This window comes from Myotis nattereri (assembly GCF_964212035.1).
Source record: "Myotis nattereri genome assembly, chromosome: 2".
In the NCBI taxonomy this organism is placed as follows: domain Eukaryota; kingdom Metazoa; phylum Chordata; class Mammalia; order Chiroptera; family Vespertilionidae; genus Myotis; species Myotis nattereri.
Window position 1 is genome coordinate 209,247,566 of NC_138076.1, and position 17,439 is coordinate 209,265,004.

At 47.2% G+C, this 17,439-nt stretch overlaps 1 protein-coding gene across 2 annotated transcripts in view; it reads right to left on the bottom strand.

Annotated features, from left to right (window-relative positions):
- Window positions 1–3,065, bottom strand: part of PLA2G6 (phospholipase A2 group VI) — a 43,118-nt gene extending 40,053 nt beyond the window's left edge. The window contains exon 1 of one of the 2 annotated variants that reach the window (XM_081084900.1): window positions 2,998–3,065. The gene's annotated coding sequence lies outside the window, so the exon portion shown is untranslated. The remainder of the gene's footprint in view (window positions 1–2,997) is intronic. The other variant, XM_081084899.1, reaches the window with a different exon arrangement.
- Window positions 3,066–17,439: the final 14,374 nt, after the last annotated feature.

The window sequence follows — 17,439 nt, forward strand, 5'->3', positions numbered from 1 at the left end:
AAAGCTCAGCTTTATAGACACGAGCTGAGCTCACACTCCAAGGGGGGAAAACTCTCACAGCCTCTGCCTCCTTCTCCAAGAAGCCTGGCCAGAGGGCAGGACTCCGCTGGGAGGTGCGTAACAGGATCCTCAGGCAGCCGGGCCAGGAAGCTGACCTCACGGGACTGGCCACGTGGGGACCCTGGGAACACACGCAGAACTGCTCCAGCTGGAAATCAGGCCTCCTGAGCCGCTGCTTACGACAGGATGTCCCATGATCGGAGCAATGGCCACAGGACAGCGACACCCTCCTGTGCAGCTGATGGCTCCACGGGGTCTGATCAGAGCCCCGGCCGCTGGCCACTGCGTGCTCCCTTCCTGCGCCTCGGCACGTGAGCATCTCCCCACAGCCTCCTGCTTTGCGGCCGGCCGGGAATTCTTTCTGCTGGCTGCCTCGCAGCTCACAAGTGCCCATTACAGAGGGCAAGCGCAATTGTGGGGAATACGGGAAACCGAGGCCCAGGGAGAGGAGCTGGGAGGTGTTGCCTGCAGCTGCACTCATGCCTTCTTCCTGAGACTCCTGACCAGCACTAGGCAGAGGGCCTGCACATAGTAGGCACTCAGCTGGTGCGTGAGGAAAGACTAGATGAAAGTGGGGGTCAAGTCAAATGCCATCTCCACCTCCCACCTGAGCCTCTGGACCGCCAAGGCTGCCAAAAGACAAAATGTCCCTCCACATGGTCACTCTGACCCCAGCTCGTCCCTCATTCCTACGCGAGTGACGAATGAGGAAGAGCTCGCTCCCATCCCCTTGCACCCCAACACCACTGCTATGTTCACCCTGCACCCCCTGGGTACCAGGCGCCTCACCACATCTTTTAGGTAATTATCATATTTAATCCTCAAGACACTCATAAAAGAAGGTACACTTCTGCCATAGTACACCCAGGAAATTGAGGCACAGGAGGGTACGTAACTTGCCAGATCTGAACTGAAATCTTTGGAATCCAGAGCCCCAGCTCATACTCCGCAGACTCCCTCAGGAGCAAGCCTGAATGGGAGACGGCTGAGTCAGGCCTGATTTTCAGGCTCTTGCACTCCAAAAGCCGAGGCCCCGTCTTACAAATGCACTGCCATTCACATGAGTCAGAGCCAAAGGCTCTTTCAAAAAAAGGACAAGGTGTCTCTCTCATTCACTCTGCTCAGCTGGACCATGCCTGCAAGCAAACTGCCCTGGGAGTGCTGCTGGAGCTGGACAGGAGACACCAATCACTAAGAGATCTTCGGGCTGATGGCCTGGCCCAGTCTATGTATGACTCACTCTACAAAGATGTATTGAAGACCTATTACACGGCAGGCACAGTTCTAACTGCTGAGAATACATGAATGAACAAAACAGACAAAATCCCTGCTCTCCTAGAACTTATGCTTTAGAGGGCTGTAAATCAGAAAGAAGATAAATAGGCAAAATACAAACAAAGGTTTAAATGCTGATTAGGTGCTCCTTCACGATAGCAATGCGTGAGCGCACACACAATTTCAATTCCTCCTCCCTCTCTTGCTGATGTCATTCTGCCGAGTGAGAAGGAAATCCCCTTTTGAGGACTGCCGGGTACCCCCAAAAGCTATGGCTGTCATCTAAGAAGACAGTAACCCACGGGAGGAGAAAAAGTGCCCTGGGCACTGAGACAGCAGCAGTGACCCTTACACAGCCGGGCACTCACACGGGCTCTGGTGTCACCAAGTACTGTATCCAGATTCCAGTTCCAACCAACAACAGCTGGTGTGATCTCAGGCAACTGAGCTGCCCTCTTTCCTTATGTTAAAGGGGAACAACACTGGCTACATCAAGGGCAGCCTAGAACATAGTAAACAGCCCATTAGTATCTGTTAAATACATGAGGAACGAATGAAGGGTAAGGTTAACATAGAAGAGAGCCTGACTCATAGCTCATGATCAATACATACTGCCAAACACTACATAAAAGACAGTGTTACCTTCTACTTGTCTTCCCCTCCTCGTCTATGACAAAATAGCAAACGCATGCATTTGTCCAGGACCATACTGATCTCAACGCTGTGCTTTTCTGCATTATCTCAGTTTGAACCTCACAGCAGCCTTATGAGGGCAGGAAATACAATCCCCCCTCACAGATGAGGAAACAGACTCGGATGAAGAATAGCCTCCAAACCCCAGTAACATTCTCGGGCAAAGACAGTAACAAAAACACTGCACTCAGCCCAAGGGTGGAGCACATGTGTTGCCAAACCAAACCTGCCTAACTTCCTGTTGGGCGGGTAAGAGGCAGGTGAGAGAAAGATCCAGAAGCTTAGGGGAAGGGAAGGTATTTGTTTGATAGTCTATTAAAAAAAAAAAAAAATCCCTGAGCCCTAGGCCCTCCTCCCTCTCCCACACCCACGGCTTGCCTGTCCCAGTCACACGGTCACATGGGTCACATGCACCCTGTCACCAGCTTCCAGGTCATCTGTGGGAGCAGGAGGTGGACAGAAGATTAGGGGGTTGGGAGACTCTGGGGCGAGGAGGCTATGGGGACGGAGGGAGCATGGGTGGGGGAGCAGGCAGGGAAACAAATGGGGGGGAAGTGGGAATGGGAAGACACAGGCAGAAAACTCGGGAGCGCCCAGAAAAAAGGGGGGAACTAATCAGTGGGGCCAGAGTGAAAGTGGGGGCCACTGAGAGATGGGGAACGGAGGAGGGGCTGGCTCAGGAAGTTAGGGACAGAGGGGAACCACACAGGCAGGCTGGGGTACCAATGGGGACCCACGGTCAAAGCTGGGGGTTCCTGGGAGACAAGAGAGGTCATGGGATGGGAGTTGAGGACGCCGGGGGTCAAAGGGAGGAATCTGGGGTGGGGGTACTCGGGTGTCACACAAGGGTGAATGGAGAACGTGTCTCAGGGAACTCGGGGAAGGTGCGAGGGAAGGACCACGAAGTCTGGGGCGCTGAGGAGGTTGGGGGGGCCCCTCAGGCCCCGCCTCCCCTGCCCCGTCACTCACCTCGGCTTACTCAGCACTTCTTTGTACTTCCGCAAACAAGCCCCCGGCCACAGCCACCGCTCTCCGCCAATCAGCGAAGGCCTGGCCTCCCGGCCGCGCCGCGGCCCCGCCCCCGTGCCGCGAGCGCTGAGCGCAAAGGAGGCGGGACGGGCGCCGCCATCTTTTCTAACCGCCCAATGGCCGAGGCTCCCAGCGCCGTGGGGGGCGGGCTGTGGGCTGTAGCCAATCCGCGCCGGCGGCGCGCGGCCATGTCTGTGCTGGGCGGAAGGTCCTTGTGACGGCGCGCTGGCAGACATGTTGGTGAGGGGCAGAATCTCAGCCTCCTCCACGCTCCGCCTCCTGAGAAGGTCAGGCCTGCAGTCTGGGGGACTGGCTCATAAAGAGAAAACTAAACCCAGTAAAGACATGGGGCAGAACAGGGAGGAGCCCGGGTTTTATTTTGCCGGCTACCCCCAAGCTATGGTTGCCAGATTTAGCAAATAAAAATATGGGATGCCCCGTTAAATTCTGCCGGGTTAAATTTAAATTTCAGCTAAACAACCAATAATTTTAACTATAGTTATGCTAAAAAATAATACTAATAAAAATAAAATTCTGGTAATCGGGCAGCCCTACCCCAAGCCAATCTCAGGAATTCTCTTAGCACCTTTAGTACGAACTTGAGCAAATTGATTGCCGTGAGCTCGTCTGAGAAGTGAGCACAGTAAGAGATACGTGAGTCCCTGGGCCTGCAGCGGCTGGGATTTCAATAAATGGGGGCTGTTACGGTCAATAGTGTTGAGAATGGGGTGTGCTGGGAGGAAACGAGGAGACTGGGTGTTAGTTACAGGCCTGCTTCGGACTGAGCAGCTCAGGTCTCCTCTCCCGCCCACCAGGCTCCATTGGACCGACACTTTCTACTCCCCTATGACCCCCCAGCCCTAGGTCACATGAATTCTCCAAACTGCTCTCTGTCCCCGTGGGAAATGGAGTTGCTGTTGTCATTCCTGTGGAAAGAAGGGAGTTTGGCCCTCAGCCTGTCCAAAGATATTAATGCCCAGACAGGGCGGCCAATGCAGCCGGGGCACGGTTTAGTTAAGGCTCTAGACCAGTGGTTCTCAACCTTCCTAATGCCGCGACCCTTTAGTACAGTTCCTCATGTTGTGGTGACCCCCAACCATAAAATTATTTCATTGCTACTTCACTACTGTAATTTTGCTACTGTTATGAATCGTAATGTAAATATCTGATATGCAGGATGTATTTTCATTGTGACAAATTGAACATAATTAAAGCATAGTGATTAATCACAAGAACAATATGTAATTATATATGTGTTTTCTGATGGTCTTAGGCGACCCCTGTGAAAGGGTCGTTCGACCCCCCAAAGGGGTCGCAACTCACAGGTTGAGAACCGCTGCTCTAGACAGTTACAACTAACCATAGTGACCAATACTGGTACCGAGCTTTGCCAGTTACAAAGGAACCAGACTTCACATCCATCACTGCTGGGGTGAGTTACACTGGTGGGCATTTTTACAGATGTCAATGTAAGAAATGATAAGCTTTATGAGTTTATTTGTGCCAAACTGAGGGCATATGCTGGGGAGCAGGATCTCCCATGCCCTGGAGAATAACAGTTTTGCTGTTTCTTTTATGCATTTGAAATTAAGGAAGATTAGAGAAAGCAAGGTGGGGGTTGGATTACAGGATCGTTAGCAAGATTCTGTGCTCTCTTGAGGGTTAACATCCCCTTTGAGGGGTATTACTTCTGGTATTTCAGAGATACCAGATGTTAACCTAGATGCACAAGCGCAATGGACAAGGCTGGCTTAAAGCTTTTCACTAAAGAAGGTATAGACCTGAGGCAAGACTACCCACCATGACCTCCCAGTTAGGAATTTATGACCTTATCACCCTGTGAGGTTATCTTCCATTCAACTCCCTTTTTTTTTTCCCCCCTATCCACACAGATGAGGAAACTGTTCCCTTAAACAAATTGAAGTTTTGCTCAAGAGTTTCAGCTTGGAGTGGAGATAATGGGATGAAGACTCAGAATTCTCCATGAAAATATTTTTTCCTACACACCCATAGCAACTGAAGTTAGGGTGATGGTTATCCAGGAGACTGCAAAAGACCAGGCATTCCACCCACTACCAAGCAATCAGACCCCCCCCCCAAAATGTGTAGTTTCAACAGAATGAGTCCCATTCTTCAGCAAACATCCAACTTTGTGTTCAAGGTGAGTCTGCAGGGCGAATTTGTCAACATGGACACACAATGTGATCTGAAATGCTGAAGAGGCCAAAGGAGACTGGATCGCTCTTTAGACACACTCAAAGATCCATGGAAGACATTAATCAAATAGGACCTCAGGACTTAATGAGGTGAGTGCTCCTCCCCTAGGTATATCTGGCGAAAATTGTTCCATGAGTAGATAAAGCAAGAGTGAAATATAGTGGTTATTAGGTAGCACTGAATGAGCAAGCAATGGAAAGAGAGGGTCAAGTAAGCTCAAGGGAATACATTCTGTTGGGTTTCTACTGGATTTTCCATGGGAGCAGATCAAATCAAAGAGCTTCTCTTGAGGGGCTGTGTTAGGTCCTGCATCTAAGAACATCGCGGAGCAAGGTGTCTGCCTTCTAGGAACCCAGCCTCCAAAGGGTCAGACTAGACCAAGCCCCCTCCCTCAAGAAGTTAGGTGGAAATTTAACTGACACGCTAACAGTGCAGTTTTACACTCTTACCTTGTTTGACCCTCACAACAACCCTGAGAAGCAGTGCTATTTCCCTCACTTCATAGATGAGGAAACCAAGGTTCTGCAAAAGGAAATGATCCCCAGAATCATAGGTCAATTAGAGGCAGAACCAGAATCAGGACCTGTGTTATCTTTTCTTCCCCTAAACTATAGAAGTTCGGCAATGTTCTTGATGCTGATGATACCACGGCGCTCACAGCCTGGTGGGGAATGAAAAATGATAAACAAGATAGAGACGTCAAACATAGAGTGTTTTGCTAAAGTCTGTAGGTGAAATGTCATGATGTTAGCATCTTTCTTTCAAAATACCTTGAGTGTTGAATCTGGGGTTGTGTGTATATGAGTGTCACTGCATTAGTCCTTCCATTATCTCTGTTTGAACATTTTTTCTTAGAAAAGCAAGCAAGAATTTATTGACTCCGGCAAAAACAAACAAAAAGCCCCACTTAGGACAGTGAAACAAGGACGGGCATAGACAACGCAACAGGAGAGCCTAGGCTGGGTGGCTGGGCTCACTGGGAAGGCAGAGAAAACGGGGCTTTGGAGACAGTTTCAGGGGGTTAGCCTAGAATGAGCTGTCGATGCCCATCCCTCACCTGGTTGCAAGTTTCATGGGGTCCTTGGAGTTTAGGAGATACGTGCTCCCTGAAAGGAGAGCGCCTGAACATTTTTTTCTTATATTGATTAAGGTATTACATATGTGTCCTTATCCTTCCACTTCCCCCCACTCATGCCCTCACCCCCCTGGTGTCTGTGTCCATTGGCTAGGCTTATATGCATGCATACAAGTCCTTTGGTTGATCTCTTCCCCCTTACTCCCACCCTCCCCTACCTTCCCTCTGAGGTTTGACGGTCTGATCGATGCTCCTCTGTCTCTGGATCTGTTTTTGTTCATCAGTTTCTGTTCATTATATTCCACAAATGAGTGAGATCATGTGATATTTATCTTTCTCTGACTGGCTTATTTCGCTTAGCATAATGCTCTCCAGTTCCATCCGTGCTGTTGCAAATGGTAAGAATCCCTTCTTTTTTATTGCAGCATAGTATTCCATTGTGTAATGTACCACAGTTTTTTAATCCACTCATCTGCTGATGGGCACTTAGGCTGTTTCCAAATCTTAGCTATGGTGAATTGTGCTGCTTATGAACAAAGGAGTGCATATATCCTTTCTGATTGGTGTTTCTAGTTTCTTGGGATATATTCCTAGAAGTGGGATCAGTGGGTCAAATAGGAGTTCCATTTTTAGTTTTTTGAGGAAACTCCATACTGTTCTCCACAGTGGCTGCACCAGTCTGCCTTCCCACCAGCAGTGCATGAGGGTTCCTTTTTCTCTGCATCCTCACCAGCACTTGTCGCTTGTTGATTTGTTGATGATAGCCATTCTGACAGGTGTAAGATGGTACCTCATTGTCGATTTGCATATCTTGAAATACTAGTGACTTTGAGCATGTTTTCATATGTCTCTTGGCCTTCCTTATGTCCTCTTTCAAAAATATCTATTTAGGTCCGTTGCCCATTTTTTGATTGGATTGTTTATCTTCCTTTTGTTAAGTTGTATGAGTTCCCCATAAATGTTGGAGATTAAACCCTATCGGTGATAACATTGGCAAATATGTTCTCCCATGCAGTGGGCTTTCTTGTTGTTTTGTTGATGGTTTCTTTGCTGTGCAGAAGCTTTTTATTTTGATGTAGTTCCATTTATTTATTTTCTCTTTAGTTTCCAATGCCCTAGGAGCTGTATCGGTGAAGATATTGCTTCAGCTTATGTCTGAGATTTTGCTGCCTGTGGATTTCTCTAATACTTTTATGGTTTCCCATCTTATGTTTAAGTTCTTTATCCATTTTGAATTTATTTTTGTGTATGGTATAAGTTGGTGATCTAGTTTCATTTTTTTTGCATGTATCTGTCCAATTTCCCAACACCATTTATTGAAGAGACTGTCTTGACTCCATTGTATGGTCTTGCCTCCTTTGTCAAATATGAATTGAGCATAGTGGTTTGGGTCGATTTCTGGGTTCTCTATTCTATTCCAGTAATCTATATGTCTTTTCATGTGCCAGTACCGGGCAGTTTTGAGAATAGTGGCTTTGTAATACAGCTTGATATCTGGTATTGAAATCCCACCTACTTTGTTCTTCTTTCTCAGGATCGCTGCAGCTATTCGGGGTCTTTTTTTATTCCAGATGAATTTTTGGAGAGTTCATTTTAGGTCTGTGAAATATGCCATTGGTATTTTAATGGGGAGTGCATTGAATCTATAGATTGCTTTGGGTAGTGTGGACATTTTAATGATGTTGATTCTACCAATCCATGAACACAGTATGTTCTTCCATCTGTTTATGTCTCCCTCTATCTCTTTTTTCAGTGTCCTGTAGTTTTCCGAGTACAGGTCTTTTACCTCCTTAGTTAAGTTTATTCCTAGGTATCTTAATTTTTTTGGTGTGAAGATAAATGGGATTGTTTTTTAAATCTCTCCTTCTGTAAGATCACTATTGGTGTATAAAAATGCCATAGAGTTCTTGGCATTAATTTTGTATCCTGCTACATTGCCAAATTCACTTATTAAGTCTAATAATTTTTTTTAAAATATATTTTATTGATTTTTTACAGAGAGGAAGGGAGAGGGATAGAGAGTCAGAAACATCGATGAGAGAGAAACATCGATCAGCCTCCTCCTGCACATCCCCCACTGGGGATGTGCCCGCAACCCAGGTACATGCCCTTGACCGGAATCGAACCTAGGACCTTTCAGTCCGCAGGCCGACGCTCTATCCACTGAGCCAAACCGGTTTGGGCAAGTCTAATAATTTTTTGATGCAGTCTTCAGGGTTTTCTATGTATAGTATCATGTCATCTGCGAATAATGACAGTTTTATGTCTTCTTTCCCAATTTGGATGCCTCTTATTTCTTCTTCGTGTCTAATTGCTATGGCTAGCACTTCCAGAACTATGTCGAACAGGAGTGGTGAAAGTGGGCATCCCTTTCTCATTCTTGTTCTTTTTTTTTTTTTAATTAAATCTTTATTGTTCAGATTATTACATTTGTTCCTCTTTTTCCCCCCCATAACTCCCCTCCTCCCAGTTCCCACCCCACCCTCCGCCCTCACTCCCCACCCACTGTCCTCATCCATAGGTGCACAATTTTTGTCCAGTCTCTTCCCGCATCTCCCACACCCCTTTCCCCCCCAAGAATAGTCAGTCCATTCCCTTTCTATGTCCCTGATTCTATTATAATCAACAGTTCATTCTGTTCATCAGATTATTTATTCACTTGATTCTTAGATTCACTTGTTGATAGATGTCTATTTGTTGTTCATAATTTGTATCTTTACCTTTTTCTTCTTCCTCTTCTTAAAGGATACCTTTCAGCATTTCATATAATACTGGTTTGGTGGTGATGAACTCCTTTAGCTTTTCCTTATCTGTGAAGTTCTTTATCTGACCTTCAATTCTGAATGATAGCTTTGCTGGATAAAGTAATCTTGGTTGTAGGTTCTTGGTATTCATCACTTTGAATATTTCTTGCCACTCCCTTCTGGCCTGCAAAGTTTCTGTTGAGAAATCAGCTGACAGTCGTATGGGTATTCCCTTGTAGGTAACTGAGTTTCCTTCTCTTGCTGCTTTTAAGATTCTCTCTTTGCCTTTTGCTCTTGGCATTAATTATGATGTGTCTTGGTGTGGTCCTCTTTGGATTCCTTTTGTTTGGGGTTCTCTGCGCTTCCTGGACTTGTAAGTCTATTTCTTTCACCAAGTAGGGGAAGTTTTCTGTCATTATTTCTTCAAATAGGTTTTCAATATCTTGCTCTCTCTCATCTTCTGGCACCCCTATAATTCTGATGTTGGTACGCTTGAAGCTGTCCCAGAGGCTCCTTACACTATCTTCGTATTTTCGGATTCTTTTTTCATTTTGCTTTTCCGGTTGGGTGTTTTTTGCTTCTTCTCATTTCAAATCTTTGAGTTGATTCTTGCGCTCCTCTTGTCTGCTGTTGGGAGTCTGTATAATATTCTTTATTTCAGTCAGTGTATGCTTAATTTCTAGTTGCTTCTGTATCACAACATCGAGGGTCTCATTAGATTTCTTGAGGATCTCACTATATTTATCGGCGGTCTCATCAGTCTTTTCGAGGGCCTTACTAAGTTTATCGGTGGCTTCTAGACAGTTCTTGAGAGACCTTAAAAGTGTGGTTCTGAACTCTATATCCTCCATTTCTGTCAGTTGTGTCCTGTTTCTTTGTTTCTGCATTTTTTTATGCTTTCTTGGTGCACCCCCTTGTGGTCTTTGTGCGCAGTCTTGTTGTAGTTAAGCCTTGATTGTTGTAGGTAATACTGGGGGGGATTTGACCTCCAGGCCAACTGTCTGTGAGAATCAGCTGTGTCTGCAGTGGGAGAACTTCTGTCTCTCATTCCTGTTCTTACGTGAAATGGTTTTAGTTTTTGCTCATTGAGTATGATGTTGGCTGAAGGTTTGTCATAAAAGGCTTTTATTATGTTGAGGTTCTGAACATTTTTATAACTGAAAATTTTGGGGGAAATATAGTGGGTTAGATACATGCTATAGAGTAAAAGTGGGGAGGAAAGACAGGGGAGAGTTGCAGTTTTAATCAGAGTGGCCAGAGGAGGCCTCACGGAGAAGGGAGACATTTAAATAAAGACCTGAAGGTTGATGAGGGAGTGAACTACGTGAAAAGCCAGGAAAGAGTCCCAGATGGAGGCAGCAGCAAGAGCCAAGGCCCTGAGGCGGCATCTCTCTCGCCTGTTTCAAGAAAAAACAAGGAGGCTGTGTTCCTGGAGTCAAGCGAGAGAACAGAAGCAAAGCAGGCAATGAGGCCAAAGGGCTATTGGCGCTTGTAGGACATTATGGGCCATTTTTAAATTTTTTTTTCTCTTGCTGTAAGGGAAATGGAGAGCCATGGAGGCTTTTGAGCAGAGGAGTAACCTGACCGGACTTACATCTGAACAGATCTATCACAGGACGGACTATAAGAGCAAGGCAGAGGCTGGAGACTCGTGAGGAGGCTGATGCAGAAACCCAAGTGAGAGACAGTGGTATGACTATCCTGCCATTTCGTCAGCACAACTGTAGCGTCATTACCGGTGGGGTTTGTGTCATGGCAAAATGTGGACGGCAGAGAGGACGTGGTGAGGCGGCTTTGCTGAGATCCTCCTGTGGAAGCTTTCTGAGACGGCTCTTGAAGGGGGTGGGCACGCGATCCCTCCTGCCACCTCTCTGTCAGCAAAGTTTTATGGGAGCACGGCCACACCATTCATTTCCGCCTGTCTATCCTTTCTCCAATGGTAGAGTTGAGTAATTGTGACACAGACCCTCTGGGCCACAAAGCCTGAAATATTTCTATGTAGCCCTTAACAGAAAAAATATATATATATATTTTTACCACCCCTTACTCCTGTTCTTAAGTTGGGTTGCAAAGATTGAATAGGGGGTTTACCAACTGGATTAGGGAAGTAAGAACATTCCAGGTGGAAAGAACCGTATGGGCGAAGGTCAACAGCATGAGGGTGTGTGGATTGTTGTGCCGGAACCTGGTATGTGAGCAGGTGAGCAGGCAGGTGAGCCTCAGAGGCCAAGCATGAAGGCTCTCCAGTGCCAGGCGGAAGATGAGGGCCTTGCCCTGCAGGCAGTGGGGGCCCCAGAAGGGATACAAGCAGGAAAGTGACCTGGAAAAAATCCCTCTGCCGCGGCGGGAGAGGGGAACTGGAGGGCAGAGGTCGCGAGGCAGCTGTGTAATGATTACACCGATGATGTGGCTTCTGACTTGGTGAGGGGCCACTGGGTCTTGTGCCCCCTCAGGAAGGAAATGAGTGCAGGTAACCTTGAGCTGTGAGGCAGCAGCCACATGCTCCCATGCCTGGGGGGCGGGGGGTGGGGGGCGGGGAGGAGCCAGTGCTGAGCAGCAAAGGCAGGATTTCCCCAGCTCCCCGCTCGGGGCTCTCAGGACGGACTGTGGCCTGAGGAGAGGCTGGCTCTCAGGGCCAGGGACCAGGGTGGTTTTGCCGGAAGCTGCTCTGAACCCGAGTCCTGAAGGATGGTGAGGGTTTAGAGGGGCTGAGTGAAGGGCACTTCAGGGACGCGTGCCAGGAGCAAGTATGCAGATTCTGACCTCTCAGGGATTCCAGTGTGGTGTTCGTGGGGTCAGTGTGTGCAAGGCCTTCATCCCTCCCTTTCTTCTCTCTCCTAGACTTCTCGTCCTCACTGCAGCTTCTTTAGCCAGTAATTATGACGAACCCACTACGTGCATGGCCTCCCTCTGGTGGGACGGGATACGGAAGATACCTCTATTCCCGTCCTTAGAGGTCACAATGGCATACCCACTTGCCTCAGGCACACAGATCATTGTTTATTGTGAAAAAGCCAAGGGATGCAGGCAAATATGGTTTTCCTGTGTTATGCCCAGATTTCAAGATCCCCAAAAGACCACACCAAGGAGCCAGCCAGTCCGATGCAAAAGCAGAGAGTCTTTTATACAAGCTTGCTTGGTCCCCCCCTGCCTTCATTACTGGATGCAAGAGAGAGCCCTGAGTCCCAAGAGAATAAAGAATTTATAGGGCTAGTTATTTGGGTGGGCTTAGGGGGTGACGTGGGTTACAGAGATTGGTCATTTAGGTCAGGGTTTTTCATCAGCGTCTTACAGCACAAAGGTCAGGAAGTGACCAGCACATTCTGAGGCTTGGGCCGTCCCCCACTGTAGCCTTATCAGGACCTTAGCTGCATTCCTGGAGCTTCATTGGTCCACTCAGGTGGTGGTTGGGGGAGTTAGGTCAATACCGGCATTCTTGTGGTCACTCAGAAAAGGAGGGGGCTTGGGCTGAGGGCCCAGCCCTACAAGGCAGGATGGGGGAGAGGGAGGGGAGTATGTTTCTGCTTTGTCCTTTCACCTGCAGAAATCATGAAGTCCAGTGGCTCATGTTCCAGATCCATCAGGCAGGACGGGCCAGGCCAGGCCAGGGAATGCTGTAGGAACAATGCCACAATCTCGTCGGCTTAGCACAAGTTGATGTCTTTGTTCGCACTGTCTGTCCCATGTGGGGAGGGATGGGGGTTCTGTTTATCCAAGTCGCTCAGGAGCCCAGGCTGAGGAGGCTCCTTCCCAGCACTGGCTTCCCCGACTATTATGAGGATCCGCCCGTTGTGAATCAGGCTGCCCCTCTAAAAGGTACTGCTCAGAAGTGACGTGTAACTCTTGTGCTACTTTTCATTGGACAAAGCATGTCACATGGCTACACCCAACTTCAAGGGAGATGGGAAATGCCGTCCTACTATGTGGCAAGAAGGAGAGGAACCAGAATAGTTGTGAATATTCTAAATGACTCCTCCATCGATTGACAAGGCAACAAGGTGCTGTTTTGTTTGTGATGACAGAAACCTTCATGCTTAATCAACTATAAATCATAATCCCAGGCAATCTTCAGCATAAAGCTTTCTAAAATGTATATAAATTAATTAAATGTGGCCATACAACCATCTTTTTAGAGATTCCCAGAAGAGGGAATTGAATTAGAGGAACAGGATTCTATGGGATCCAGAAGAAAGAGATTAGAGTGAGTCAGGACTCCCTTGATTGTAAGTGACAGAAACCCAACTCACATTAGTGTACATGACTGGAAAGTAATCAGAGAATCTTCCAGAATCCAAGGAAGAGATGACCAGCTAAACCTTAGCAGGGCCTTGGGGTGAACCAGGCCCCCCATTTCCTCTTTCAGCACATCCACCTGATCCTCTTCTCTGGCTTCTTCTGCCCAGGAATGAGGAATGCAGCTCCCATGCTATCCACCGCTTTTACCAAAAGAAATGGACTGACCTTCCTGGAAAGGACTCTAATTGGGCCAACTGGGGTTGTGTGCCCACCCCCGAGCCAATCAGCTGTGGCCAGGAGTTGGGCACTATGATTGACCCCTGCCACATCAGCTTTGGCAGCCCCCCTCTAGTTGAGCATGGCAGAGTTATCAGAGGGAGAGAGCATGGTCCTTGAATCAGATTGGCCTGAGTTTTCAGACTGGCCCAAGTTCAAGTCCTCCTCTTCCAGGGATGACTGTGTGACATTGGGCAAGTTCCTCACCTCTCAGAGCCTCAGTTTCCTCCCCTGCAGCTTGGTGACGAGAATATCTAACTTCTAAGATGGTGGGAAAGGACTAAGGGCCACCCAGCACACCACACCCAGCAACTGGGGGTGCTCCCTGAACCCATACCAGTCCAAATATGCACCTCCCATCACAAAGTGGGGAGGGCTTTGTGAGAAGGAAAAGTTGGGTTTTAAAGACATTGAAATGTGATAAAAAGAAAAAAATCATTTTTTGGATGGCTGGTTTATTTAGGCGTGGGAGAAAAGAACCAGAAAAATATATACCACACAAACAGATCTTAGGCACAGTGTCTGGCAAAAAGGAAGCATTCCATAAATACAGTCATAGTAGTAAGTATAGAGTAATAGTAATACGCAGTAATAAGAAACTGGTAGGGGGCATGTGATGAGTGGAAGTACCCAGAACAAGGTCAGGTGCTGAAAGAGATCCCTTTGACATCACTGCCACCCAGCAGAGGGGACCATGGAAAATGTAGGACATGGCCCAGCTGATGGAGGGCTGTCTTGCTGAAGGGCAGGCGGGGGGGGGGGGGGGGAGGGCGGGGGGCAGACCTGAGGGTCCAGGACAGGCACTCACAGGGGCCAAGATACCAAATCTCAGGGCAGGAAGGGCCTCCAGAGAATACTCGCCAGGGAAATGTTAAAGCCAGACCTGGTCTCCTCGGCCAAAGCCCAGCTTCCAGCTGTCTCTCATGTGGGATGCGCTGCAGAGACAACTTCCATTTGGAGAAAGTTTACTGTGGTTTGAGGTTCTTTAAAAACGACTGATCTAATCCTATGCACTCACTGCAATTAGGGAAACTGAGCCTGGAGTGAAGAAAGCCCCACACTGGGGTTAGCCAGAGGTGCAATGTTGTAACTGAAACTGGTTCAGCCGACTGCTGACAGCTGAGACGGGTGCTGGTGAAAAAGGAAAGAGGTTTATTCAAGTGCCAGCCATCTGAGAAGATGGGGGACTCTTGTTGCAAAGCCCATCTTCCCATTTCAGTGCAGGGAGACATTTTTATTAGGAGGGGGAGGGAAAGAAGAACAAAGAGATCAAGGGGAGGGGGTTGAAATGTTCTCTACGTGCAGGCCAGCACAGTCCGTTCCGATAAGGATCTCAAAACTGGTCAAGTGATGATCCAGTCTTCGTCATCCTAGTTCTACATTATTCCGGCTCTATCGTTGAAGGTCAGCAAATCTCCTGGAACTGGGATGACTGAAGGTCAGAGTCTGTATCTCCTGAAGTTAGTTCCTAGGATTCTTATACAAACACCCTGTTTATCTACAAGCTATACGTATTAGTCAGAGTCAGCATTTACAGAAACAATGTCACAAGAATAGTAGGGTGGGTTATGATTCCTCACTGTTACAATCTGAGCTGCAGATCCTGTCTCAGGTCAAGCCTGTCACTGTCAATGAGTACCTACTAGTGGGAAAAGCACCTACTGTGGGCCAGGGGCCCCCAGGGAGGTGCTTGGGTGCTGCCTGGTGTTTTGGACTCTGGGGCAGGTACACAGGGAGGGACTAGCTGGGCCAGTGAGAGTTCTGCTGGACTGAGCTGGCAGAGGGAAACTCCTCCCCAGAAACTGGCAACAAGGTCCCTCCCTGTGGCAGGAGATGGGGGCTCTCGGCAGGGTCAGGTCATCGCTGGCTTTGTATCACTCGCCAGGGAAGAAGCAGATTTCTTAGAGGAAGTGTCCTGAAGGACTCCAGAGACTCATCTCTCCACTGGGGGCGGGGAGAAGCTTTCAGAAGCTGCCCAGTGTTTATTAATCATTTATTCCATTCTAGGCATTGTGCCAAGTGCTGTAAGTATGGACACACTCAATCATTTCACAATCCATGAAATGGGCACTGTTAATAAGCCGGTTTATGAAGGAGGAGACGGAGGCAGGGAGAGGTGAAGCCACTCAGCTGGTGAGGGGTGAGGCCAGGATTTGAGCCCACAGGCTAACTAGAGAGTCTCTACTTTGAAGGGGGGAAAAACAACTACTTTATTAAAACAAAAATTGCAGGAATAATAGAGAATTTCCGTGTGTTCTCCCAGATTCCCCAATTGTTAATATTTTATCACATTTTAGTATCTATCTACCTTTGTTCTAACCCATTTGAGAATAAATTGAAGACATGATACCCCCTTATTTAGAAATACTCTGGTGGGTAAAATGAAGGACATTGTCTTACATGACCACAGGACAAGGGCCAAAGTCAGGAAATTAACATTGACAGGATACTATTATCTAATCTACAGGCCTTATTCATATTTTACAATTATCTTTAAAATATCCTTATAGCAAAAGGAAATCCTGGCTCACACATTGCCGTTGGTCGTCATATCTCCTTAACTCCTTTAATCTGGAACAGTTCCCTAGTCTTTCCTTGTCTTTCATGATGTTGCCAATTTTTTTAGCATACAGTCCACTAATTCTGTAGAACTTCTCTCAATTTAAATTTGTCAGGTGTTTCTTTACAATGAGATTCATTGTCTGAAAGTTGGCAGGAATGCCAACAGAAGTGAAGCTCTGTCCTTCTCAGGGCATCACTTAGGAGAAAGATGTGTCAATTCGTCCCTTACTGTTGACATTAACTTTGTTTACTTAAAGATGGTATCTGCCAGGTTCCTCCACTACAGTTACTATCTTTCCATGTGTAATTTATAATTGCCTGGGGGACAATACTTTGAAACTATGTAAAGATGATGTTTCTCATCAGAATTTTCCTATCCATTGATGATTCTCATTAGCGTTCTCATTAGAATTTATTAATGGTCCAACTCCATCATTCCTTCCCTTATCTGTATTCAGTCATTTATATTAGTATGGGCTCATGGTTTCTCATCTTATTCAATAGGTTATAACCCATCATTACTGTAATTTCTTTTGATGCTCTAATTGTCCCCGATTTGGCCATTTAAAACCCGCTTCAAGCCAGAAAGCTCCCACTTTCAAATATGACATTGCACCCATGTTCCTTGACCTTGACCAAAAAGGGATCAAACCCAAACCCAGGTTATGTGCCCTGATCAGGAATCAAGCCTGCGATCTTTCAGTGCACAGCACAACACTCAACCAACTGAGCCACTCTGGCTGGGCTTTATATAACCTTAATAACTCTCTAAGCATTTCCTCAGGTGAGGATTAAAAAAGAAGAAGAAAAGAATAGTTATATAAAAACGAAGTTTACAGGTCTGGGCCCCTTTAGCCAGGGAGTCAGGAAAATTCTCTGTGAGGTAGTGATATCTGAGCTGACCTGAAAGATGAGAAAGAGCGGACAGTGAATAGAAGAGGAAACAGCAAGTGCAAAGGGCCTGTAGCAGGAATGAGCTGGGTGTGTTTGAGAAACAGTAAGAAGGGCAGTGGCTGAGGAGTAGTGGGGAGCCAGAGGGGCAGGAGGTGAGGCTGGAGAGTTGGTGAGAGGCCAGAAGGCTTAGGGCCCTGTAGGCCAAAGGGAGGAGTAAAGTTTATATTCTAAATGCACAGGAGGCTAGAGAGAGGGTGGGAGTGTACACAGCAATCTGATCTTTGCTTTGAGAAAAGCATTGTCTGGTGTGTGAAGAAAACCTTTAGGAACAAAGTGGGGAGGCTATCAGGAGGCTGCTGCCATTGTCCCGGGAAGTTG